Source organism: Lissotriton vulgaris, chromosome 4_1 (genome assembly GCF_964263255.1).
Source record: "Lissotriton vulgaris chromosome 4_1, aLisVul1.2, whole genome shotgun sequence".
Classification (NCBI taxonomy): domain Eukaryota; kingdom Metazoa; phylum Chordata; class Amphibia; order Caudata; family Salamandridae; genus Lissotriton; species Lissotriton vulgaris.
This window is the reverse complement of record NC_141691.1, coordinates 158,843,286-158,868,074: the sequence shown is the minus strand read 5'-3', so window position 1 is coordinate 158,868,074 and position 24,789 is coordinate 158,843,286.

Genomic DNA, 24,789 nt, shown 5'->3' with positions numbered 1-24,789 from the left:
ATGGCTTTAGCGATTCTTTTCTCGTGTTGTCTTTGTGTACAGTGTGCTCCTGCTATATGTGGCCTTTGTGCTACTACGTGTGCCAGGAGACCTGTCCCGAGAGAGTTACTAAGTAATAGGATTATGCTCCAGCAACATCTTGATGATATGATGAATATAGACCTGGATTCAGATTGACGTGAGTTTAGGTGATTGCCTATGTAAGGGCACAAGGAGGGGCTGAGGTTCCGTGAATTCTGAACCTGTTTTTATAAATATCATGGTTTTGTTACGAATTTGATAGTAGCGAACCGTAACTAGTGAGTGCGGCAAGTACGAGTGTTTTCGCCATGTTAGACCGATGGATTCACTACGTATTTAGGGATTTCGTTCTGAACCCTTGGGTTCCATTTTGTGCATGGCAGCCATTTTGTGGTTGCCCTCACGTAGGCCGATGACTGCGGCCGAACGAGTACATGTTAGCTGATTTTTGGATGACCTGAGTGAACTGACCCTGTTGCCTGAAGCTGACCTTGTTAGGCCAGTTCCTTGCCCAGTAGCTGATCAAGATTAAGGATCAGAGCACAGGAGATTGTAAAGTTTGGTATGCACACACACACCCCTTATCCTACTTCTCATCTGTTTCTGTTCCTTCTTTTAAGGCCTATTTATGGTATGGGTTGTGGTCCTTTTATTATGGGTTTTTCCGGCTTGTGTAAGAAGGAATGTTAGGCATTTCTGTATAATTAATGGTGGGCCGGATGCTGAGTTTTGTAACCCTAAGCATATATAAGGCCTCTGTTCTCTGTACTCCTCAGACTGCCTCATTCAGTTGCTAAGGCTTCTGGGCGATGTAGCCTCACTTATTTACATTTAATAAAGGTGTTTTTTTCATTTTTCAGCTTCTGTGCCAAGTTCTTTGTTATATTAGTGAGACCCCTGGGAATGAAGATTTCAGTTCTTCAGTATCTTTGTAGCCCCTTTACTAGCTTCTATCTTTATATTTTATGCCTTATCTATCTCTTTCTTTTATCTCTCCCACTTTTATACACCTTACCTCATCAAACACACAGATCTCTCTCTCTCACTTTTTGGGTTTCACCTGCACAGCGCTTGCACTGTGCTTGTGAAATCACTTGCATTTAATATATCTTAAATAGGGCTCTTATCAGTTCCCATTCCCAAATTAGTGTGTTTATTTGCTTTTGTGTGGAACTTTCTTTTTTGTTAACTTCCAGTGGATGCACACATTTACGATACTTTTACTAAAGCTGTTCTCACTATTTAAGCCCCATTCACTGTCAAGATAAGATCTGTTCCCACAGAAAAGTCAGACAGCTTCTAACAGTATGCTGGAATGCTTGCTTTTTATTACCTAGTTGTGTAAAGCAGTTGCTTTAGCCTTAGAACGTTTGTAGCATTTCCAATTCATGCCTCAGTACCTTTCCTTGCACTTTGTAGGCATTATCAGCTTGATTTTCTCAACTTAATCTATTTGCTCATTATGATAAAATTCTAAATGTTGTAATGAACATTGCACATTAAAATTAAAGTCAAGATACAAGAACTATGCTATATTTGGCTACTAAACAGGCAGCCACAAGTGTAGTTACCTTTCAGACAACTGATCATGATTTAATTGGTGCTGTTCACAGGGAGTCAGATTTCCACCATTGAACCCACAGAGATCAGCTGTGGGGTGCCCCAGGGATCCTCCCTAAACCCCACCCTCTTCAACATCTGCATGGCCTGGCTTGCAGTCATCATCAGAAGCCACTGACTCAACATCGTCTCCTACGCCATTGACACCCAGCAGATTCTCTCCCTCACAGACGAACCCAAAGCCACCAAGAGAAACTTCCACAACTCAATGAAGGCATTAGTCACCTGGATGAAGGACAGCTGCCTCAAACTTAACTCAGACAAGACCGAAGTCCTCATTCCTGGGCTCTTTCCCATCCACCCGGGATGACTCTTGATGGCCTGCAGTGCTGGGAATCCCCCCCACTCCCACCGACCACACATGAAACCTCAGCTTCATCCTGGACTCAACTACTGCAATGCACTCTATGCCGACACCACCCAGAAATTCCCCAAAAACTGCAGACCATCCAGTACACCTCTGCCAGACTCACCCTGATCATTCCACACTGCAACCACTTTACCGGCCGCCTAAGAGACCTTCACTGCCTACCTGTCAACAAGAGAATCACCTTCAAGCTTCCCACGCACGCCTACAAAGCCCTCCAAAATGCCGGACCTGCATACCTAAACCACAGACTCTCCTTCTACACTCCCACCAGACATCTCCGCTCTGCCCAACTGGCCCTGGCCACCGTCCCACAGATCCACAAGACCACAGCTGGAGGAAGATCCTTCTCCTGCCCTGCTGGGAAGACCTGGAACTCCCTGCCTCTGCACCTCAGGCAATTACCATTCTTTCTGCAATTCGGGAAGTAATCAAGACCTGGCTCTTCAACTTAACGACAGACCTAGCCCCCACAACCCCCACCCCCACCCAACGCCTGAGGCCCTCCCTGGGGAGTAGTCCCTGGGGAGTAGTCATGCTTTATAAGATCCTGGTTGATTGCTTGAATTGTGGCAGCTGGTTCATTAGCACCGGGCCCAAAAGTTGTCAGAACTCCTCTAAACGCCTTATATATTGCTATATCTTACTGCTATACAGGCAGTCACAATTGCAATTACCATGCAGTTAAAAGAGGTTTGATTTAAATGGTGCAGCAGGTGCAGTGTCACCGGGGCCAAAAGTAGTCATAATTCTACTAAACACAAAATATTGCTATATTTAACTACTAAACAGGCAGTCACAACTACAGTTACCTTGCAGGTACTAGGGTCATGATTTCAATGTTGCAGCAGGTGCAGTGGCACCAGGCCCAAAAGTTGCAAGAACTCTTCCAAACACCTAATATTGCTATATTTTACTACTAAACAGGCAGTCACAATTGCAGTTACCTCGCAGTTAAAAGGGGCTTGATTTAAATGGCCCAGCTGGTGCAGTAGCTCTGGGGCCAAAAGCTCTAGGGACCCCACTAAACACAGATTATTGCTTAATTTTACTACTAAAAAGACGGTCACAAGTGCAGTTAGCATCCACTAGGGTCATTATTACAATGGTGCAGCAGGTACAGTGACACCTGGACCAAAAGTTCACACGTCTTGGATTGTAAACACGTTCTAAAAGTATTCCTCAAGTTGTGTGATTGCAGCCTGTTCCTTCTACTGGCCAGGAAGGGAGGTTGTATAGTTTCAAAAGCAGTGAATTAAAAAATCCCACTAATGTGCAGTGTTGTAACATTGCGTCACAGCTTGTCTTTGTGAGCAAGCATTTTTGGTGACTGTATGGGATTTGTGCTGCTGTTCTTTTTTTCTGGAAGGTATCTATTATTTTGGAATACTTTATTAAACTTTAAAAAACAGTTTGAAACTTTTTCATTATCAAGTGTTTAGTTTAGTAAGCAGGTAGGTGGTAAGACTGCCTTCTTTTCAGACTGGCCTTTACTGTGTAGATTGTATTGTTCTAGCACCAAAAACATGTTAGATAATTTGCTGTATATTCTGTGGTAATTGAGCTATACTCTGTAAACTGAAGCAGGAGGTTTTCCCTAATAGTGATAATTTTGCTGTTCATCTTTACCTGGATGTAAAATGCATTCCTATTTATTTGCATACTTTTAACACATGGTATTTTAGCTTAATAATTGCTAAAAAGGGTTTGAGTTCTCTAAAGTAATTTAAACAGACTCCTGTATTTTCCTTGTTAAATAATATAAACTGCACCAACTTCACATTCTTAGAACAGACAAAGTGCAGTTATTTAGCAGGTACTAGGGACATGATTTCAATGGTGCAGCAGGTTAAGTGGCACTAGTACTTGTTATAACAACTACCTTGAAAAAAAGTACAGTATTTGTTACAACATGCAAACTTCAAAGTATATTCAACATTAATTGAATATTTCAGTGTTCTGTTTAAATAAAGAAAAAATGTAAACCATAAGTAAGCCAATGCCAATGACAATGAATGCAAGTGAAAATATTTACTATATGCTCATGATTGTTTCAGAGTTTATGTTCATGTTTGTGTTTTTTTGGCATAATAAAAAAAACTGTAGTCTAAAATTTTTAAAAAGTGCCCATCTCAATAAAACAATCTCACTTTTAGTATGTTTCGTCCCCTTATATTGCACAACTGCTCAAATGCTCATTTAAAAAATGTAGTTAATTTTCCTTTGTTTATCTTAACAATTGACAATAACCAAACAACCCCTATACATCTAGTTTTGATAATCTTGGTTTTTTAGATTTGAAAAAATAGCACTTACACTGTAGTTGTATGGTTTTTTATCCACCCTTTACCTATTCTCCCCAAAGCTGCACCACTTTCAAGCCTACTTATCAGGTACATATTTTTTAGGTCGAGCCTATACAGCACTTGCACTGTTAGGCGATCTGTTGTGTGTACTTTGTGGGGTCTGACTCCTCCCACACTTTGGATTGGCTTTTTGTGTCATTTAAAAATTGTCGCCTGCAAATGGGTAATGGTGGGTGCATGTCCAACCTTTTCGGAGAAGGTCACTCCCCTGGAGTATTACTGCGGGTACTAGCAGAGATGTGCATGCAGTCCCTACATGCAGTCATTTTTCTTTGGCAGCGCGGTGCAACACGTGTTCAGAGGCCATGGACGTGCTTTGGGGTCTCCCCTGCTTCGCCCTCTGAGCACAGGACACCATGCAGCTCAACATAAAATAATGTGCAGATTGATGTGAGCGCTGCACAGGCTGCCATGTGTGCTCCGGTGCATGCACTGAGCCCACCCTGTAAATAAACAGTAAAATAATGTGCAGATCATGTGAGCGGGAGCAGTCGTGCACAGCTATGTGAGCGCTGCACGCGCTGCCACGTGTTCTCCGGTGCATGCACTGAGCCAACCCGTCCATAAACAGTAAAATAACGTGCAGATCATGTGAGCGGGAGAAGTAGTGCACAGCGATGTGCACGCACAGAGCCCACCCCATTCATAAGCAGTAAAATAATGTGCAGCCCGTGTGAATGGGAGCAGTCACCCGTTCTGTGAGTGTCATACACGCCACCATGTGTACTCTGGTGCATGCACCAAGCCCACCCCTTCCATAAGCAGCCAAATAATGCACAGCCCTTGTGAACAGGAGCATTTGTGCACTGCTCTGGGGCTGCCGAAGCACCACCATGTGTGCTTCGGTGCAAGCACCGAGCCCACCCCGCCCATACACAGTAAAATAACGCACAGCCTCTGTGAACGGGAGCACTCGTGCACCACTCTGTGAGCCCTGTACACAGCGCCATGTGTGCTCCGGTGCACACACCAAGCTCACCAAGCCCATAAACAGTAAACCGATGCCTTGTTCACTTCTCACACAGGTTGTTTGTATGTGGGGCATTGCCTCAGTGGTGCTTCTGAAGGAGGGGGGGGCACCACTGTTTAGTGCAGTTTGTGGCGGACGCTTGTGCCACCCCTAGTGAGAGGGAGGCAGCTTGACTGGGGAGAGAGTGTGCAAAGTATGTATCTTATTTACACACACAGACCACCGTGGGCACAGTTTACTACTGAGCAATAATCACACAGCAATTCAGCCTGCACACAAGTTTGTCTAATATACAGGGCATGTGTATGGTGTAGGTAAAATTAGGGTGGTGTAATTGACTTAAATATTCACATGCATATGGATGTATACGACTGGTCTTTAAAGCCTTAATAGTTATATAATATATCGACAGAGCATTATTTTTTGGACATGTTACACCTTTTGTCGGAATTTTGATATTTTGGAAGATTAATAGCAAAGCAGTCAATGGAATAGAATGTAGGTATACTCCACTTTCTCTGGCAAGGTTTATCAGTTGTAGTTAAATGCATTAAATGCACGTGTTTTGAAGAGGGCTTGCGAGGGCAGCTGGAATTTAAAGCACCGAAAATGCATCTATTTGCCGTGCCTGATGACGGAAAATCATGATACCGACTAGCCCCGTTTCCATGGACGTCCGCAGAAAATTTGCCAGGAAGGGGCTAACCTGGTAAATTAAGGGGCCTGGCTAATGTTAACCAATAGGGGCTGGGCTAAAATGTCAATCAATCAGGATCGGGTAATGCTCAGGCCGAGCTGAGAATAGCCAATGGGTCTCGCCTTTGGGACCATAAGTATTTAGTTATGCAGCAGGTCCCAAAGGCGAGACTTATTGGCTATGCCAATGCTTGTTGTCATATCTGTGCATGTTGAGAGGCTAGGGGACTGGGTCTTGATGTCGGGTTGGGAGCACAACAATGACCTACTCAATTTGAATGCGTAGGTAATACAACCGGAGGCGTGAAATGAAAGGTTCACTACCAGGAATAACAGGAAGGTAGAAAGTTAGGCTGGTTAGAAAGGTAAGGAGGGGTAGAGGTAGGCATGGCGGTGAGGGGGGAAACAGATGCATGCTAGGAGAGCACTGCGAGGGAGGGAGGCAAAATGGGAAGAGGCACTGAAAGGTGGGTCGGGTAAAGACCGTAGTGAGGAAAACAGAAGGGAAGCGAGGGGTGAAGGGTAGACAAAGAAGTGAGGTGTAGAAGAAAAAGATTCAGGAGCAGAGACAGCTAATTCAAAGATGGAGAGGGGAGAATAACGCAGTTGTAGAACGTGAGAGGGCCAGGTCGAGAGAGGGTGAGGTGTGTCAGAGACACGTAGAGACAGCTGAGGAAGAAGGAATAATAAAGACTGAGGTAGACAGGTGAGGTAGAGGGGTGCGTTGATATAAAGGAAGTGCAGAATTGTGTCAGAGAGATGTTACTGGAGAGGAAAAGAAGTAGAGGTATTGAGAAAGGAGTATAGTACTAAAAGAGGTAAGGGGGTGAACAGAGGTAGAACGAGTGGAAGGGGAGTGAACACGTAGAAGATGAATGGAAGGTAAAGTGAGCGATCAGGCAGTGAGTGTGAGGAGTGTGATTCAGAGGGATATGTGGCGGTGAGTGCGATGTGTGGGGTACAGATGGATATAAGGCAGAGAGTGCAAGGTGTGGGGTACAGAGGGATATAAGGCAGTGAGCAAGAGGTGTGGGGTACAGAGGGATTTTAGGCAGTGAGCGCGGGGAGTGGGGTACAGAGCGATATAAGGCAGTGAAACACAGGGTCGGGACGTCCTGCCAGACATGATAGGGTGCATACTGGCAGACAGATATGATTTTTTTTTTTTGTATTCTTCATATACCAATTTTTTGGGTGCTCTAGACGGAGATCCTCTCCCCCCCCCCCCCTGGCATCTCGCTGTTACGACCACAGAATTTGATGCCAGTGGAGGCAGGAAAAGATACCCCCCTCTAGTGTTTACTGTTTGCTTTATCCACCTCAACCTCTGTGACTTGGCGACCCCCGGATTGGTTGAGGACTAAGCACCGACAGTACCCAGGTGAAATCATCGGAATACTCTCATCTGTTCCGCCATGCCACAAGGAGCTCCCAGATCTTGTACTCTGAGGAATTATCACATGCTATATCAGACTCACTAATATATATAATATACCTTAAACATTCAGAAAAAGTGGGAGCATCTTCAGATTTCCATACTTTACATATTTCTTGTCTTGCCAATAACATCACATAGAAAATAAATTTAGTCTGCAGATTATCGAGGTGGTAATCCGCCTCTAGACCGAACAGGATCATTACCGGTGACACCACAATCCGTGTTCCTAATACATCCACCAAAAAACCCTCGATTTTTTTCCAAAACAGGTTGAGACTAGGACATTCCACAAACATATGTAAGTCATCTGCCTCTGCCTCTAGAGATTTGCACCGTGGGCAGCTATATTGCAGGTTTGTGATCCTTGTCAATCTTTTTGGGGAAAAATACACCCTGTACAGTGTGAACAGATGGTTTCGTTTAAGAGGAGCTGAATTTACTATTCCGTTCAGCAGACTAAAAGAATCCCCCCACAGGTCTACCAGTTTGTTACTATCCAATCCCTCAACATTTCCCCAGAGATTCTGAAGTTCCAAATCAGTAACTCCCTCTTTTTCCATCAATGCCTCATACCAGAAAGAGAGCTCTTTATCCCAACGCCCCTTTCTATTTCCAAAATCAAATTTCGGGTTAGATGCACAATCCAATATTTCAGTAGACCACCAGCTTGACAGCTGGTAATATTTAAATCTTGTAAGGGTTCCTCCAGTCAACATGGAGAGGGAATCCCACCCCAATAGCTGTTGGTCATTTTGTAAATCTCTCCACTGCATTAGCCCTGCTAATTTGAGAGGGGTTGACAGTTGGTCTCTAAGACATTCTGGGGTCCCTGGAGAGTCCCATATTGGGGCCTGAGGAGCATAGTATGGAATTTGTAGTTTTTTCCTGAAGAAAACCCAATTCTTCAGAGCCGTAACTAAAACCTTTAGTCTCACCTTTTTATAAAATCTGTGGTCTCCAAACTTAAATAAGAAATATTCGTAGCCTTGGGGGATATCATGCAATATTGCCTGAAACAAACGTCCCAAAAAAGATGCATCTGCCTTGCCTGCCATAACTCTGAAATTTTTAAAGTGGAAGGAATGGCCATAATGCAAGATGTCAGGTAGCGCCAGTCCTCCCATTTTTAATTGTCTCCTTAACTTTTTAGCAGAAATTCTGGGCATTTTGGAGTTCCAGATAAATGAACCTATTTTTCCTTGTAGTTTACCCACCTCCTTTGTATCAAAAGATAAGGGTATTGAGTTAAACAGGAAAGTTACCTTTGGCAGTATAATCATCTTTATAAGATTGACCCTCCCGAAGATGTTTAATGGGAGCCCGGACCAACGCTGTAATTGTCCACAAATGTCCTTATACACCTTGTCCAAATCAACTTTCGATATCTGAGTAATGTCCTGGACTAACTGGATCCCAAGGTACCTCATCCTTAATTTTGCTTCAGGCAACACTACCTCCTGATTCCATTGCATGGTTTCTGTTTTTTCCTTATTTATTCTATATCCAGAGGTCTCTCCAAAAGCATCTGCATGTTCGAAAAGTCTAGGTATTGCTACCTCAGGATTGGAAGTGAACATTAAAAGGTCATCTGCATATAAGGCGAACTTTAGATCCAAATCTGTTATGGAAAAGGGTTTTATTAAATGATCTGCCCTTAATTTAATCACTATTGGCTCAATATATAAGTTAAACAATAAAGGGGAAAGGGGGCACCCCTGCCTAGTACCCCTTGATATTTGAACCCAGTCTGTGAGCATCCCATTTACAAAAATCTTTGCCTTTGGGTTCAGGTACAGTGCTTTTATAGAGGTGATGAAGTTAGTCGGTAAGCCGAAACCGGACAGTACATCCCAGAGATATTCCCAATTGACTTGATCAAATGCCTTTGCGGCGTCTGTTGCTACAATGGTCAACGGAAGTTTCTTATCAGTAGCATAGTCTATTGCTGTAATGGCCTGAAAAGTCAACTCGTTAATCTGCCTACCTGGCATGAAACCCCTCTGATCCTCATGCACGATAGTTTTAATTACTTTGGCCAGCCTCGCCGCCAAGACTCCTGCAAAAATTTTGTAGTCAGTGTTCAGCAGCGAGATTGGCCTATATGATTCAATAGTCAGCGGGTCCTTATTCGGCTTCAGGATCAAAGCAACTGAGGCCTCCAACCAGGTCTTTGGAATAGGTTCACCAGCCAGATATATTTTGTTAAACAGAGAAGTGAGAACTGGGACAATTATCTCCGCACCAGTTTGATATACCTCCACAGAGAGTCCATCCGGGCCCGCAGCTTTTCCTTTTGCCATCTTCTTCATCTGATTATTTCATTCCCCCTCTTTTATCTCAGATCTTACAAAGTCAAAATCGTCCTCCTGACACTGCGGAAGTCTGACCCCCTCCAACCATCCATCTACATCCAGATTAGATTTATCCTTGGTTTCGGAATATAGGGTCTGCATGTATCTTCTTGCCTCTTCCGATATTACCTCATTAGCATAGGAGACATCTCCAGAACTTTGCACTCTGAGGCCGTTGATTTGATTTCTTGCTCTATCAGACCTAGCCTTCCATGCAAGAAGGCGGCCACATTTTTCCTCATATGAGAAGTTGCGAAGTTTACTTGAATCCCATTTTTCTTTGATAACCTTATCAAGATTCGCCTGATATTTCGCTTTCAAATTTTCTAACTCTTGTTGTAAGATGTGTATGTTAGCATGTTGTTCGAGTGAAGCCTTCTGCAGCTGTTGCTCTTTTTGCTTGATCTCCTGTAATGAATTCCTCTCTGTTTCCTTTCTAATCTTACTTCTCTTTATCATTATAGTGGTAAATAGACCCCTTAAGTAAGTCTTGAAAGCTTCCCACACTATTTGTTCTGGAGCGGTGGCCTTGTTAAACATAAAATATTCCTCCATCTGTCTCCTCAGATCTCCCTTGATTTCCTCCTGTTGTAGTATCGATCTGTCTAATGTCCACCTTCTGACCTGCCCTCCCTGCGGAATCTTTATAGACAGGGTTACTACTGAGTGGTCCGATAATATTGCTGGAACATAGGAAGTGGTCGTGACTTTAGATAAGAGCTCTTGATCAATTAAGAAAAAATCTATACGCGAATGATGTTTATGCCTGTGGCTGTAAAATGAGTAATCCCTATTTTTCTGGTTTTTGACTCTCCATACGTCTAAAAGACTAAATTCTTTCATGATAGTTTTAAGTTCTCTCTTCGATTTAGGTAGAAATATTGGGCACAACGCTCGCTTTTTTTTCTGTAATCCCACGCCACGCACACGCCTACGCCCCCAGCACATGCCCACAGCACACGATATGAGACATGGCATGAAGGGCAGTACGTACCACTCGCCCCCAGCGTTTGTCACGCCCCCAGCACACGCTCACAGCACAACGCAGACACGCCCAAAAGGGACTACTTCCTAGCAAGGTTCTTTTACCTTTTAAATGTATATGGTGGGCGTCTGCATAGCCTATGTCCTTCAGCTGCAACTGCCCTTTCCAACGCTGTATTGGGTGTTGTGATTGGTGCTGTGGTTCCTGAGATTACCCGCCTCAAAGGTTTGGGCTCTCTCTTTATTATATTAGTATAGATGGGCCTCATTTATGAGAAATGATGCATCGCTGCGTGAAAGCAGCGATGCGTCACTTCTCAGTGCGCAATACTTGTGACATACCTGATGCGTCATATTTAATGTATGAAGCATCATGTCGCAAGGAGTTACAGATACGTCAGTATTTCTGACGTATCTGTAAGCGCAAAAGTGATGCATTGCTGGAGGGTGTCACAAAAGTGACTCAATTCCAGCAATGCGTCCTTTCACATGAGGCACTTGTGAAAAGGCTTGCGTCAGTCTTACGCCAGCTGTGAGGCAGGCGCAAGATTTTGACACAACGGTGTCCTAGAAGTGGGCGGGTCACTTCTATGAGGCTTTTCGCGGGGGAACGCCCCCCCCTGCATAAATTATACCTGACGCAGGTATAATGTAGCGCAGGGGTTTACAAAATGACGCATCTGCTTAGACGTGTCACTTTGTAAATAGTGCGCAACAGGAGGCATGTTTTACGTCGGCGATGCATCACAAAAAGTAACTCATCACTAACGTCTGCTAAAATGCTGGGGCAGCCTTGTAAATATCGCGATGTGCACATCAGCGATATTTGCAAGGTTGCACTGCACAGTGACGCCCACTTTGCATCTCATTGGAGATACAAAGCGAGGCGTCGGTAACAAGGCTGCTAACATGCGCTATTGCATGTTAGCACTGCCTTGTTGTTAGAAACGGGACCCTGGCCGGCCAAGACTCGCGTCGAGGTCAGTCAGGGATCACCACTTCTAAAGTCAGGGCAGGGGAGTCACACACCAAGGCAACCCCCACTCGCCCTCTAGGTAGCGTGGCGCGAGCAGTCTAGGCTAAACTTGGAGGCGGTATGAGTTAAGTATTTGCGCACGCACCCCAGCAACAACACCCAAGGCCCACCACAAAGAAGGACTCCACACAAGGTTATATATCAAAAATAGCCTTTGTATTATAATAAACAAAACACATTAGATAACACACGCAAACTGTACAATGTGCCAGAGGCACGGGCAGAATTTACAAGGGGAATTATGTACAGGACAGGGCCACATGGACCACTGTCAGGGGTAGGCACTTGTTAGAAAATAATACTGGTAGATATACACTTATGTCGTAAACATAGAATGATTAGCACCAAAATTACAAATGCAACACACATCCAGTAATCACTGGAACAGTAAGGACCTCCTACGCAACCCTAACTCACTGTAGGTAAATCACGCAGGTAACTGGGACCTAAGGAAGGAATACCAACACCTAAGCAGTTCACTCTTAGCAAAGGGAAGGAAACCTAACATGAAATGAACCATCAACACTCTACTATGCAGGTCACATTTAGCATAATGGATAAACATAAACAATCCTCTCTGCAGGTCACATTTAGCAAAAGGGGATAACCATAAGAATACCTAATCAGGTTACTTTTAGAAAAGGTACAGGTTAGAACACCTGCGCAAGAATTGCATCAAAAGAAATTACAATGCGCGGGGTGCACAAAGCACAACACTCATAAATGTCCCTCAGGCCAACTGGCCTCGAAAGGGGCGGAATGCCCTGAGTCTCAGTGTCAGGGCAGCTGTGCAGGCAGCACAGCACACCAACCTAAACGTGGCAACTGTCCACTAAGTGCTGGACAGTTGTAAAATACAGATGCACAACGTTGGAGCCAGGAGGGCTCAAGAACAAGGTGGGGAGACACAGTGTGGGAGCCTCGGGGCTACAACCAACTGACTGCCTGTGTCCCCCTAGAGCCTCTCAGGGCTCGCTGAAGAAATGTGCAATGTAGAGCTCAGCGCTCTAAATCAATGGAAATGCCCCCAGAGCCTCTCTCAGGGCTCCAACTCGATGTGTGGGCAACGAGCCTCGCTGGGCTCGGCAAAAACTGTGGCTCTGGAGCCTCTCGGGGCTCGAACAGAACCAATGCGGGCGGAGCCTCTCGGGCTCAAGAACAAAGGTGCCCCGGGTCGTTGGAGTCCCTCACGGGGGACTCAAAAACAAGTAATGCCCCCAGGAGCCTATCGAGGCTCCACGCAGCAGTGCGCGCAAGATCGCGCTATGGGGGAGGGGCGGACACCGGCAATGTGTCCCGCGGCCCCTCTCCCTCCTCAGCACTCACCGGGTCACTTGGGCTGGAGGCGTCTCCTCGGCAGCCGGCGCGGGGCTCCTCTCCTCACTCGGGAGCCTCGCGGCCACGGGAGCAGGCTGCTCCTCTCGCGCTCCGCCTGGCCTCGTCTCGACGTCCTTCTGCCTGACTTCCGCCGGGGCCGCCAATGGCAGCGCGGCCCTGGGGGCCAGGGGCGGGACTTCCGGGTCGCTGCAGGCAGAGCGGCGGCCCGGCAACGGCTTCCACAGCGGTGATTTCTTGGCAATGCCGGGTGGGCACCGGCTCGGAATTAAATAAAACAGCACGGGGCAATGCCGGGTGGCACCGGCCTTCAAATTAAATATAAAGCGAGGTGGGCACTCGCTCGCTCCAAAAATCGGCAAATCGGCGCCAATGCCGGGTAGGCACCCGCAATATCGACAAAGCGCTCCCAAGCGCTCGGGGAGCACAGGATCAGCGCGCTCAGCGCTAGAAATGTCAGCAAAGCGCTATTGAGCGCTGGGGCACCAGGAAAGCGCTCCTAGCGCTACAAATCCATCAAGAGCGTTTCCAGGCACAGCATCAGCTCCAGCAGGGTCTGGAGGCAGGCAGAGGGGCAAGGCAGGGCCAGAGCCAGCACACTGGGTCTCCAGGCAGGGAGACAGCCCAAGTGGCGGTCCTCTTGGCCCCAGCAGCAGAGCCCCCTCTGGCAGGATCCTAGGCAGAACCAAGAACAGGACAAATTGTATGGGGACACAGCCCCTTCTTATACAGCAAAACCCCTTTGTCTCAGGGTGCAGGGTGGGGGAAAACCAGTCGCAGCTGGTTCTGAAGTACTCTGTTTACCCCAACCACCCTCTCTATTCACTGGCAGGGCTAGGGCCATCAGTCGCACTACAGGGGGTGGAGCCAGCATTGTCTGGGGAAAGTCCAGGCCCATCAGGGACCAAGTGCACTCCTCCCAAGCCATCAAGCATGCTGATCTCACACTCACCACCGGGCAGACCCATCCAGCCTTCCTGGAGCCAGGCTCACCAGCCAGCTCCAGCCAATCACACTGCAGACATATTTTACATTAATATGCCAAGTCCTAGAAATGACATTTCTACACATGCCACACTCACGCAACATACATCATTGCGAAGCATTCATTCCCACGAACACGCACATACCAAACTCGAGCATGCACTCCCCACACATCAGGAACTACTAGGGACACAGACATTCCCCATGCATCCCTATGGGAGAGCAGGCCAGCCTCACTACATGCACGCACTTTACTCTGGGACACAGAGAAAAAGTGGCACAGACCAGAAAATCATCCACGCATATCCCAGATTAAAAGCAAAAAGATTAGGGGTGAACCTGCCATAAGGGCCAAGTCCAACACAACCCCCTACCAGCCAAAACGCAGGGCAGACCAATCACCACCGTGATGGACTTACCTGCTTGGGGCGATAAAACACGGACGCGGGCCCGCAACTGCAGGGACACCCTCCTGTTTTACGCCACTGTGAACCCCTAGGGTTCTTTCTAAAGCTACTGTAGGGACTCACTGGATTACCCCACTGGTACTCTCCAGCTGCCCTCGGCGAGGACCAGGCCCTAGGCCACCCAGGTGCCACTGGATCCTGCCAACTCACCAAGTGGGGGGTAGTAACCCCTGGCACATAACAGCCATGCTCCACTCTTCCTGTCTGCAAGACAGGGCTAGACTGCCACTGGTTCTCCAGCCTAGGGTCTACAACCTTAGGTGGACCAGGAGTCTCAGGGAAGGCTCTCCTCCCCTTACCTCTTCTCCTAGGGTTCCTCCTCCTCCTGCGAGGGGTACCCTCTAAACACCACTCTCCCAACCTAGGGTTTAACCCCTCAGGTGGTACCGGGGTCAGAGGTGGGCTTTCCCACCCTCTGCACCCCTTTCCAGAGTCCTGCTCCCTCCCAACCGGGGCGGTATCTCTGGAGAAAGAACTGGTTAGGACACTGCTTACAGTATTCCCACCCTTCAGGTCAGGCAAACCCTGAACCTGGGCCTCCAACCTCCGGTCTAGAACCTTTGGTGGAATCACTGCCTGGCACTCCAGGACTTCTGAGGACTCATAGGTCACTCCCAAATCACTCCTTTCACTGGACTTCTGTACTCTCCCTCCTGGAGCAGTACTGCCAGACTCCACAACTACAGAAGCTCCGCTCACAGATGCTCCAGGTCCCCCACACACTAGGAGATCTCCCTCAAGTGGACTAACAGGAAAGCATAGGTCCCCACCCTGGTGTTCCCTAAAGAAACCATCCAGGCTCTGAGGCAGGGCTTCGGGCATCTGGGGACTCTCGGTCTCACACTTACTTCCGCTCCACTGAGACAGACAGCAAGCCCCTACACCCTCCTCACTATACTGAGACCTAGCTGGGCTACTCTCACCCTCCTCCACCACGCTGGGTTGGAGAAAACCTGACCCACCATTATTGGAATCACTCACTAGCGGTGCTAAGGAACCTCTTGCACTCTCCCATCGGTCGGCTTCCGCTGCAAGCTCACATGCACTAAACGATCCAAACTTCAACAGGTGCTGGCGCAACTCTGGCACACAATAACTGAGCAGGTGCTCTGTGACAACCATGCAAAACAATCCACCAGACTTGTCGTTCACGTGAGCCTTTTCCCAATCAAACAGTGCTCCACAACACTCATCTTCAAAATCTTCCCAAGACTGATGAGGCAGTTTCCTAAGTCTCCTGAACTTCAACCCAAACTCTTCTGCGGGGGAAACAGGCAACATACTCGGGGAACTGGGAGTGGTACTGTCAACACCAACACTTAAAAAGCTGCCACCACTGGACTCCACCCTCCCTGGGGAATCCAGACAATTACACATGCACTCAGGGGGTAACCTACTCTCTTGGGCTACCTTCTCCCTGAACAAGGCCCTCTCAGCCTCTAGCTTGGCAAGCTCCAACCTGAGCTGTTCCATCGCTAGCTGATGTTCCCTCTCTTCCTTCCTATCCAACCACTCCTCTAGGGACAGGGAAAGGGATGGGGCGCTGGTACTGACACTGGGCTCAGCAAGGGACTCCCTATCTATGGGGTCCTCACTCTCTGCTGACATCCATCCACTGTCATCACCATCCAACTCACATTCATCAACAGAATCTTCAGGGCTCCCCACAGACTCACCACCCTCATGGCGTGCGGCCCGGGCCCGATCTCTCTCACTGTGCTCCAGATCCCACTGACCCTTTTGCCACAGGATCAGGCTGTCCCTAAGCTGGGACTGAGTAACCAACTCACTCACCTCTATGCCTCCCTTTTCGCAGAATCTGACCAGCTCTAACCTACTGTACCTAAACAGACTACAGAGATCAAAAACTGGCTCCATTTTGACGGACGTTCTCGGGAAAAGTTTGACACAGGGAACCTGGGGGTCTGAGCTAAACAGGAGATTACAATTAGCACAATTCAGCAAGATTCCTATCTCAGAACTTGCACTCCACTGTCCAGCGTAACACACACTCATTCACACACAACCCTCCCCTCGGACTGGTAAGGCAGTTTCTACCACCCCTGATTCTCTCAACCTGACCACTAGCGACACAGGTACCAAACTCTGGGAGCAGGGCGGGGAACAAGGTACTGGACAAAATACAAATGACACCTTTCAGGAGAAGCAAAACTGAACTTCCCTAAAAACAATAATTCCCAAAAATGCGGTTATCTAAAAAATGCAGAGCTTTGAAGTGTGGCCTGTTGCCACTGTGGTACAGCGCAAACACAAATCCTTATCCTCACCGCTTGCCGCCAATGTTAGAAACGGGACCCTGGCCGGCCAAGACTCGCGTCGAGGTCAGTCAGGGATCACCACTTCTAAAGTCAGGGCAGGGGAGTCACACACCAAGACAACCCCCACTCGCCCTCTAGGTAGCGTGGCGCGAGCAGTCTAGGCTAAACTTGGAGGCGGTATGAGTTAAGTATTTGCGCACGCACCCCAGCAACAACACCCAAGGCCCACCACAAAGAAGGACTCCACACAAGGTTATATATCAAAAATAGCCTTTGTATTATAATAAACAAAACACATTAGATAACACACGCAAACTGTACAATGTGCCAGAGGCACGGGCAGAATTTACAAGGGGAATTATGTACAGGACAGGGCCACATGGACCACTGTCAGGGGTAGGCACTTGTTAGAAAATAATACTGGTAGATATACACTTATGTCGTAAACATAGAATGATTAGCACCAAAATTACAAATGCAACACACATCCAGTAATCACTGGAACAGTAAGGACCTCCTACGCAACCCTAACTCACTGTAGGTAAATCACGCAGGTAACTGGGACCTAAGGAAGGAATACCAACACCTAAGCAGTTCACTCTTAGCAAAGGGAAGGAAACCTAACATGAAATGAACCATCAACACTCTACTATGCAGGTCACATTTAGCATAATGGATAAACATAAACAATCCTCTCTGCAGGTCACATTTAGCAAAAGGGGATAACCATAAGAATACCTAATCAGGTTACTTTTAGAAAAGGTACAGGTTAGAACACCTGCGCAAGAATTGCATCACAAGAAATTACAATGCGCGGGGTGCACAAAGCACAACACTCATAAATGTCCCTCAGGCCAACTGGCCTCGAAAGGGGCGGAATGCCCTGAGTCTCAGTGTCAGGGCAGCTGTGCAGGCAGCACAGCACACCAACCTAAACGTGGCAACTGTCCACTAAGTGCTGGACAGTTGTAAAATACAGATGCACAACGTTGGAGCCAGGAGGGCTCAAGAACAAGGTGGGGAGACACAGTGTGGGAGCCTCGGGGCTACAACCAACTGACTGCCTGTGTCCCCCTAGAGCCTCTCAGGGCTCGCTGAAGAAATGTGCAATGTAGAGCTCAGCGCTCTAAATCAATGGAAATGCCCCCAGAGCCTCTCTCAGGGCTCCAACTCGATGTGTGGGCAACGAGCCTCGCTGGGCTCGGCAACAACTGTGGCTCTGGAGCCTCTCGGGGCTCGAACAGAACCAATGCGGGCGGAGCCTCTCGGGCTCAAGAACAAAGGTGCCCCGGGTCGTTTGAGTCCCTCACGGGGGACTCAAAAACAAGTAATGCCCCCAGGAGCCTATCGAGGCTCCACGCAGCAGTGCGCGCAAGATCGCGCTATGGGGGAGGGGCGGACACCGGCAATGTGTCCCGCGGCCCCTCTCCCTCCTCAGCACTCACCGGGTCACTTGGGCTGGAGGCGTCTCCTCGGCAGCCGGCGCGGGGCTCCTCTCCTCACTCTGGAGCCTCGCGGCCACGGGAGCAGGCTGCTCCTCTCGCGCTCCGCCTGGCCTTGTCTCGACGTCCTTCTGCCTGACTTCCGCCGGGGCCGCCAATGGCAGCGCGGCCCTGGGGGCCAGGGGCGGGACTTCCGGGTCGCTGCAGGCAGAGCGGCGGCCCGGCAACGGCTTCCACAGCGGTGATTTCTTGGCAATGCCGGGTGGGCACCGGCTCGGAATTAAATAAAACAGCACGGGGCAATGCCGGGTGGCACCGGCCTTCAAATTAAATATAAAGCGAGGTGGGCACTCGCTCGCTCCAAAAATCGGCAAATCGGCGCCAATTCCGGGTAGGCACCGGCAATATCGACAAAGCGCTCCCAAGCGCTCGGGGAGCACAGGATCAGCGCGCTCAACGCTAGAAATGTCAGCAAAGCGCTATTGAGCGCTGGGGCACCAGGAAAGCGCTCCTAGCGCTACAAATCCATCAAGAGCGCTTCCAGGCACAGCATCAGCTCCAGCAGGGTCTGGAGGCAGGCAGAGGGGCAAGGCAGGGCCAGAGCCAGCACACTGGGTCTCCAGGCAGGGAGACAGCCCTAGTGGCGGTCCTCTTGGCCCCAGCAGCAGAGCCCCCTCTGGCAGGATCCTAGGCAGAACCAAGAACAGGACAAATTGTATGGGGACACAGCCCCTTCTTATACAGCAAAACCCCTTTGTCTCAGGGTGCAGGGTGGGGGAAAACCAGTCGCAGCTGGTTCTGAAGTACTCTGTTTACCCCAACCACCCTCTCTATTCACTGGCAGGGCTAGGGCCATCAGTCGCACTACAGGGGGTGGAGCCAGCATTGTCTGGGGAAAGTCCAGGCCCATCAGGGACCAAGTGCACTCCTCCCAAGCCATCAAGCATGCTGATCTCACACTCACCACCGGGCAGACCCATCCAGCCTTCCTGGAGCCAGGCTCACCAGCCAGCTCCAGCCAATCACACTGCAGACATATTTTACATTAATATGCCAAGTCCTAGAAATGACATTTCTACACATGCCACACTCACGCAACATACATCATTGCGAAGCATTCATTCCCACGAACACGCACATACCAAACTCGAGCATGCACTCCCCACACATCAGGAACTACTAGGGACACAGACATTCCCCATGCATCCCTATGGGAGAGCAGGCCAGCCTCACTACATGCACGCACTTTACTCTGGGACACAGAGAAAAAGTGGCACAGACCAGAAAATCATCCACGCATATCCCAGATTAAAAGCAAAAAGATTAGGGGTGAACCTGCCATAAGGGCCAAGTCCAACACTTGTTAATAGGCAGAAAACATTATCTCCGGAGATAAGGCCCTTGATAATATGTCCGCAGTACCTTATGCGCTAATAGAGGTCCCTTTACAACTCCACAGGGACACCTAGTAACAGTCTGTAGTACTGCACCCTTTCCTTGCTCCATAGAATTTTTTTTATTACTGATGCTACTACTGGGATATTTTTTGATAAAAAAATAAATCTTACAAATATTATCATTTGTAACGCCAATAGCTCAAACTTTCACTAATGTGAGACCTATTACATTGCAAATGCTTGTTTATCTTTGTCCTCCACCATTTACCCAATCTCACCACTTTATAATACCACTAGTAACAGCACAATATATTGCCTTTTTGAACATAAACAAGTCATTACACTTTGACAGACTTTCTGTAACTTATACTGTACTGCTACTCAGCAAGCTACAACTTACAATAAAAAACAGCTAGGCAAAACCTAATGCATTTACTACTGCTTGTTTCAAATTGAGGCAGCATGTTATCAAGCGAGGCCCTCTTTTTAAGAACATTTGGAGACACTGGACTCTGCCATGTTCTGTCTAAAAACGTTCCTACATTTTGAGAAAAGAGATGACCACATATTGCTAGCTGGCTCCCCTTGTATGCAGACAGCGTGCAACACAAGTCATGTTCCATAGGGTGTAAAATGCAATAATCGCCGTCTAAAATGACTATTATAGTTTGCGTGGGTTCAGCGCGCATGCACGAGGCCTCCAACTAGCAGGACTGGAAATAAATATTGATAACTGTTTTCAGATTGACTTACATGCCCGAGAGGTCAGAAGCCAGCCAGGGAGATTCCGGAGCCTTTTAAATGAATTGATGTTCCGGTGTTCAGGCACACACACTGTAGTGATTTCAGAGATAATAGCTTTTAAGGATTCAGTGCACAGACGCGTCTGTCTTCCCCGGCACCGTGCAATGGTGCAAAACGTGTTGGATGCTTTTAAAAGGACAAAGGGCCCCTGATGCCCCGACGACCTTGGAAGAGTTGACCTGTTTGTTAGCAGGCGAGCCTTCAACATGTGATAACTTAATAGCTGGCAGTAAGGGCGACATTTTCAATAAAGCTGCACAACAATAGCACTGTCTTCAGGGGCATGGAAATATCACAATGTAAATAGCAGAATGTTTATTATGTTATAAAAATGAATGCAGGTAGCGTACATATATCCCCAGCCCTTACAAACCATGGCATATCATAATTACCTATTCATCAACATTCTCAAACCCTGCTCTTTTAGACCGTTTACGTATTCAGTTGCGTCATCAGTGTTACTCTCCCTGAGATATCCAAACGGGCTAAACATTCCCCATTGGATTCAATTATGTATACACAACCTCAGGCTCAAGATTTAAAGGCCCACAATGGATCATGGATGTAGCTGATCAGCACAAAATTCGAGGCATCATCACAATTTATGGGATCACAGCTACATCAGTGCAAAATGACCTCTTGTTGACCCTTGATTGGGGCACTTGTATACTTTGCATCTTCTAATGGCTATTCAGGGAAATACTTGTGCTCAGCATTTTAACAGTCACAAATCCTCCAACTTGGCGTTTTCCAATGTACTAATTCAATTTTAGGAGTCAGAAAAGTTTTTCCGAGTCCTCAAAGGGGATTGTGAATGGATATCAAGTCGACATGTAGAAGGGGTATGCTGTAGGCGTCCCTTCTAAATACCAAAAATATTTCTTTTGTTTTTTGACTTGTTTCAAAAAACGAAATGAAAAAACTATATATATAATTGTTTTGTATTGTATTGTATTGTATTTAATATTTATACCGCGCATCTGTCACCCTACGAGCATCCTGGCGCCAGAAAGGAAAATTCAGATGGAAAAAACAATACAGAAATGTTTATGTCAGATGGAAACGACAGTCAATGCTGTTTGATGAGCCTGAAAGTAGGTCTTTAGGTTTTAGCAAAGAGCCATGTCTTTAGACTATTTCTAAATTCTAGCAGGGTGTCGGTCAGTCTAATATTTTGAGGCAGTTCGTTCCACAGCCTTGATGCCGAGGTACAGAAAGCTCTACCACCTAGCCTTGACTTCCTAATCCTGGTGGTTACTGCCAGCCCCAAGCTGGCGGAGCGCAGAGACCTGGCTGGTTTGTACCAGGTGAGCCTTTCCTGTGATGGGATAGGTCCCGTGTTGTGTAGTGCTCTGTAGACAATGCAGAGAGACTTAAAAGCAACTCTGCTCCCAATTGGCAACCAGTGTAGTTCTCTAAGTGCCAATGTGGTGGAAGAACTACGGGGTCTGTTTAGAGCTAGCTTGGCCACCATGGACTGGACTCTCTGAAGCCCCTGTAAGATGTAAAGAGGAGCTCCCAGGTATAGGGAATTACAGTAGTCCAGTCTTGCCATGATCACACTTCTGACCACTAGTGGTCTAGTCGCATCGGGCAGAAGAGGCAAGATCTGTCTGAGCGCTCTCAGTAGGCCGCAGCAGACACTGATGGTTTTGTTTGTCTGTGAGGTCAATTGGAGATCGTCATCCAGCATAACTCCCAGGTTACGCACGGTCTTCACTGGGATACAGGGCTCTGCTCCCGGTGCGAGCCTGATCTCACAGGACGGCTGCTGGCTCATTTTCGGTGTTTGGCAATAGACTACCTCAGTCTTCCCCTCGTTAAATTGGAGAGAGTTTATTTTCAGCCACTTGGAGACCTTACTCATACAGTTCTGGAAGGTCTCCATGGTCACTGCCTGCTTTCCTTCTAAGGAGAACACCAATTGGGTGTCATCGGCGTAGTTAACCAGATCAATCCCATATGACTTTATCATAGGGATCAGAGGCTGTAGATACAAATTAAAAAGAATCGGGCTAATCGAAGAACCCTGTGGTACTCCGTGGCCAACCCGAGACTTGGGGGAGGTAAATGGGACCAGGGTTACTACCTGCTGTCTGCCCATCAGATAGGATTGGAGCCACTTTAAGGCCCTGCCCTTCACACATGTATGTTTAGTTAGTTGATGTATAGGTTAAGGTGTCTTTGTGCCGTTAGGGGGGTGGTGAGTTGATGTTTAATATATGTTGTTATGTGTATTTTCTTAGGTAAGCTAGTTAGCTTAGTGTAGTTTTATATTAGTACAAGTTAGGTTAGTGTAATTTAGGATTAGTAAGTATAATTAGTTAAGTATTTTAAGAGTGTTTTTATAAAATAAATCGCCAATGATTGATGCTAGGTGATCCCATTCGTTTTTGCTGTGTGGACATATCCTGTTGGATTGGTAGTGGATTACAACAGATGCATCCCCCTCACAATCAATTAGAATGTCTACAAATGTGATTACAGCATCTTCAAGGGACAGGCTACCAACAGACGTCATTTGAAATGTGCTTTAAACAAACTAATTGATGTTTCGGGTAACAAAGTTCAGTTGGGAAATTCGTTTTTTATTGGTCTGATTTTTTTTTATCCATATGTGATTATTTTGCTAGGACAGATTCACACAGGATGCACTGTGGACATTGTGCTCTGCGCAGCATTGGTTGAAGGCTGTGGGTATGATGTCTGGGACTAAAGTTAGCAGGCCACCACCGATGATGGCACACATGCACCATTGTGCATGGGTGTCTGAGTTGAGTTGAGGATTGTACATGTGCATGAAGGGGGACCCTACTGCATATACACATTATTCCACACAACACAGGCACTCCTGCACAATGGTACATGTGTGCCACCATCGGTAGCGGCCTGCTAACTTTAGTCCCCGAGCAGTCTGGTTAGCGGGGTTGTATCATATTGTTGTCAACGAGATGCAGCCAATTTGTATGAGCGTGGCATTGAGGCAAGGAGGCCAATGCAACACTATGCCACCTCTTCAGTCAATATGCCCCTTTGCTTGTTCATGTAGCCCTCATTTTGTCGTCTGATATATATTATTTTAGCTCTATATTGTATCGTTTTATGAGCAGATTTCCAAGTCTGTGACACCACCAGTATGTGTCTTTAAATATATTCAATGACGAAGGTGATATGTGACTCTAGCCCCAGGGACCATTGTTTCTGTGAAGAAATCAGCAGTCAGTGTAGATGTGCACGGACGTATATTTATTTGGACATGAGTAACATTGGTCGTCACCACCCCTCACTCCTGCAGTCCCTGGTTGTTACTTACCCTGTTGCTGGTGTAGTTGGTCATGTTCAGCACTATCCTGGCTCAGGACTCCAGCCACCGACTCCTCGCAGATGACCGTGGACACCTGTTCCTCCAAGGCATCCAGCCCCACCTGTGGCACAGGACTCCCGCCTCCGGTCTGCAGTGCTGCCTGGCGATTGTTGGACATCATGCCAGTGCTTCTTGCAGTCAGTCTCTGTCGTCTTGACCTCTGCTACAGCATTCACCTTGGCTATGATAGACTGCCATATTGCATTTATGGTCCTCAATGTCACCGTGGAGTTGACAAAAGCTGGTGTTGTTTGTCTGTCACCTCCGCAATCAGGATCTCATTTACCTGCTGGCTTAAAATGTTTTTCCTCTTTCTCGCCCCCTGGGTCTCTGGCTGGTTCCCCTGGCTGTCTGAAGGGTTAGGGGGGTTGTTCTCTCCTGCATTACTGGGTCCAGCTTCTTACGTGTTTCCTCTGATTTTTCATTTTTTTGGGGGTTGTGTTGTGAACTTTACAGTCGTTTTGTAGTTAATTTTCCTGCAAAATGTGGAAAAGTAGTGTTGTGCTGATTAGTGTGCAGTTTATGGCCGCTGACTGGCCGGCTGCCACTTTTTTCACGTTTGCGGCAAGATTTTTATCAGTGGACGCAGGTCTTAACGTCGACAATCCCAGCTGCGATGAGAAATTAGCGCCATGTAGCGACTTATTGTACATACATTGGTACCATGGCGATAGGTTTCAGCGGTACAAGGGGGTAAACAAATTGTTGCTAACTAACGTTAGCGTTAGTTAGCGGCAACTCTTGTACATATGCCCCTTGGTCTCTTTGGCAGTGTTGAATCTGCCTCATAAAGAGGACCAATCACCGGACCAGCTCACTACAACAGACTTACCTGATGTCACCTCTGTCAAAAATGCAGAGGAATTTG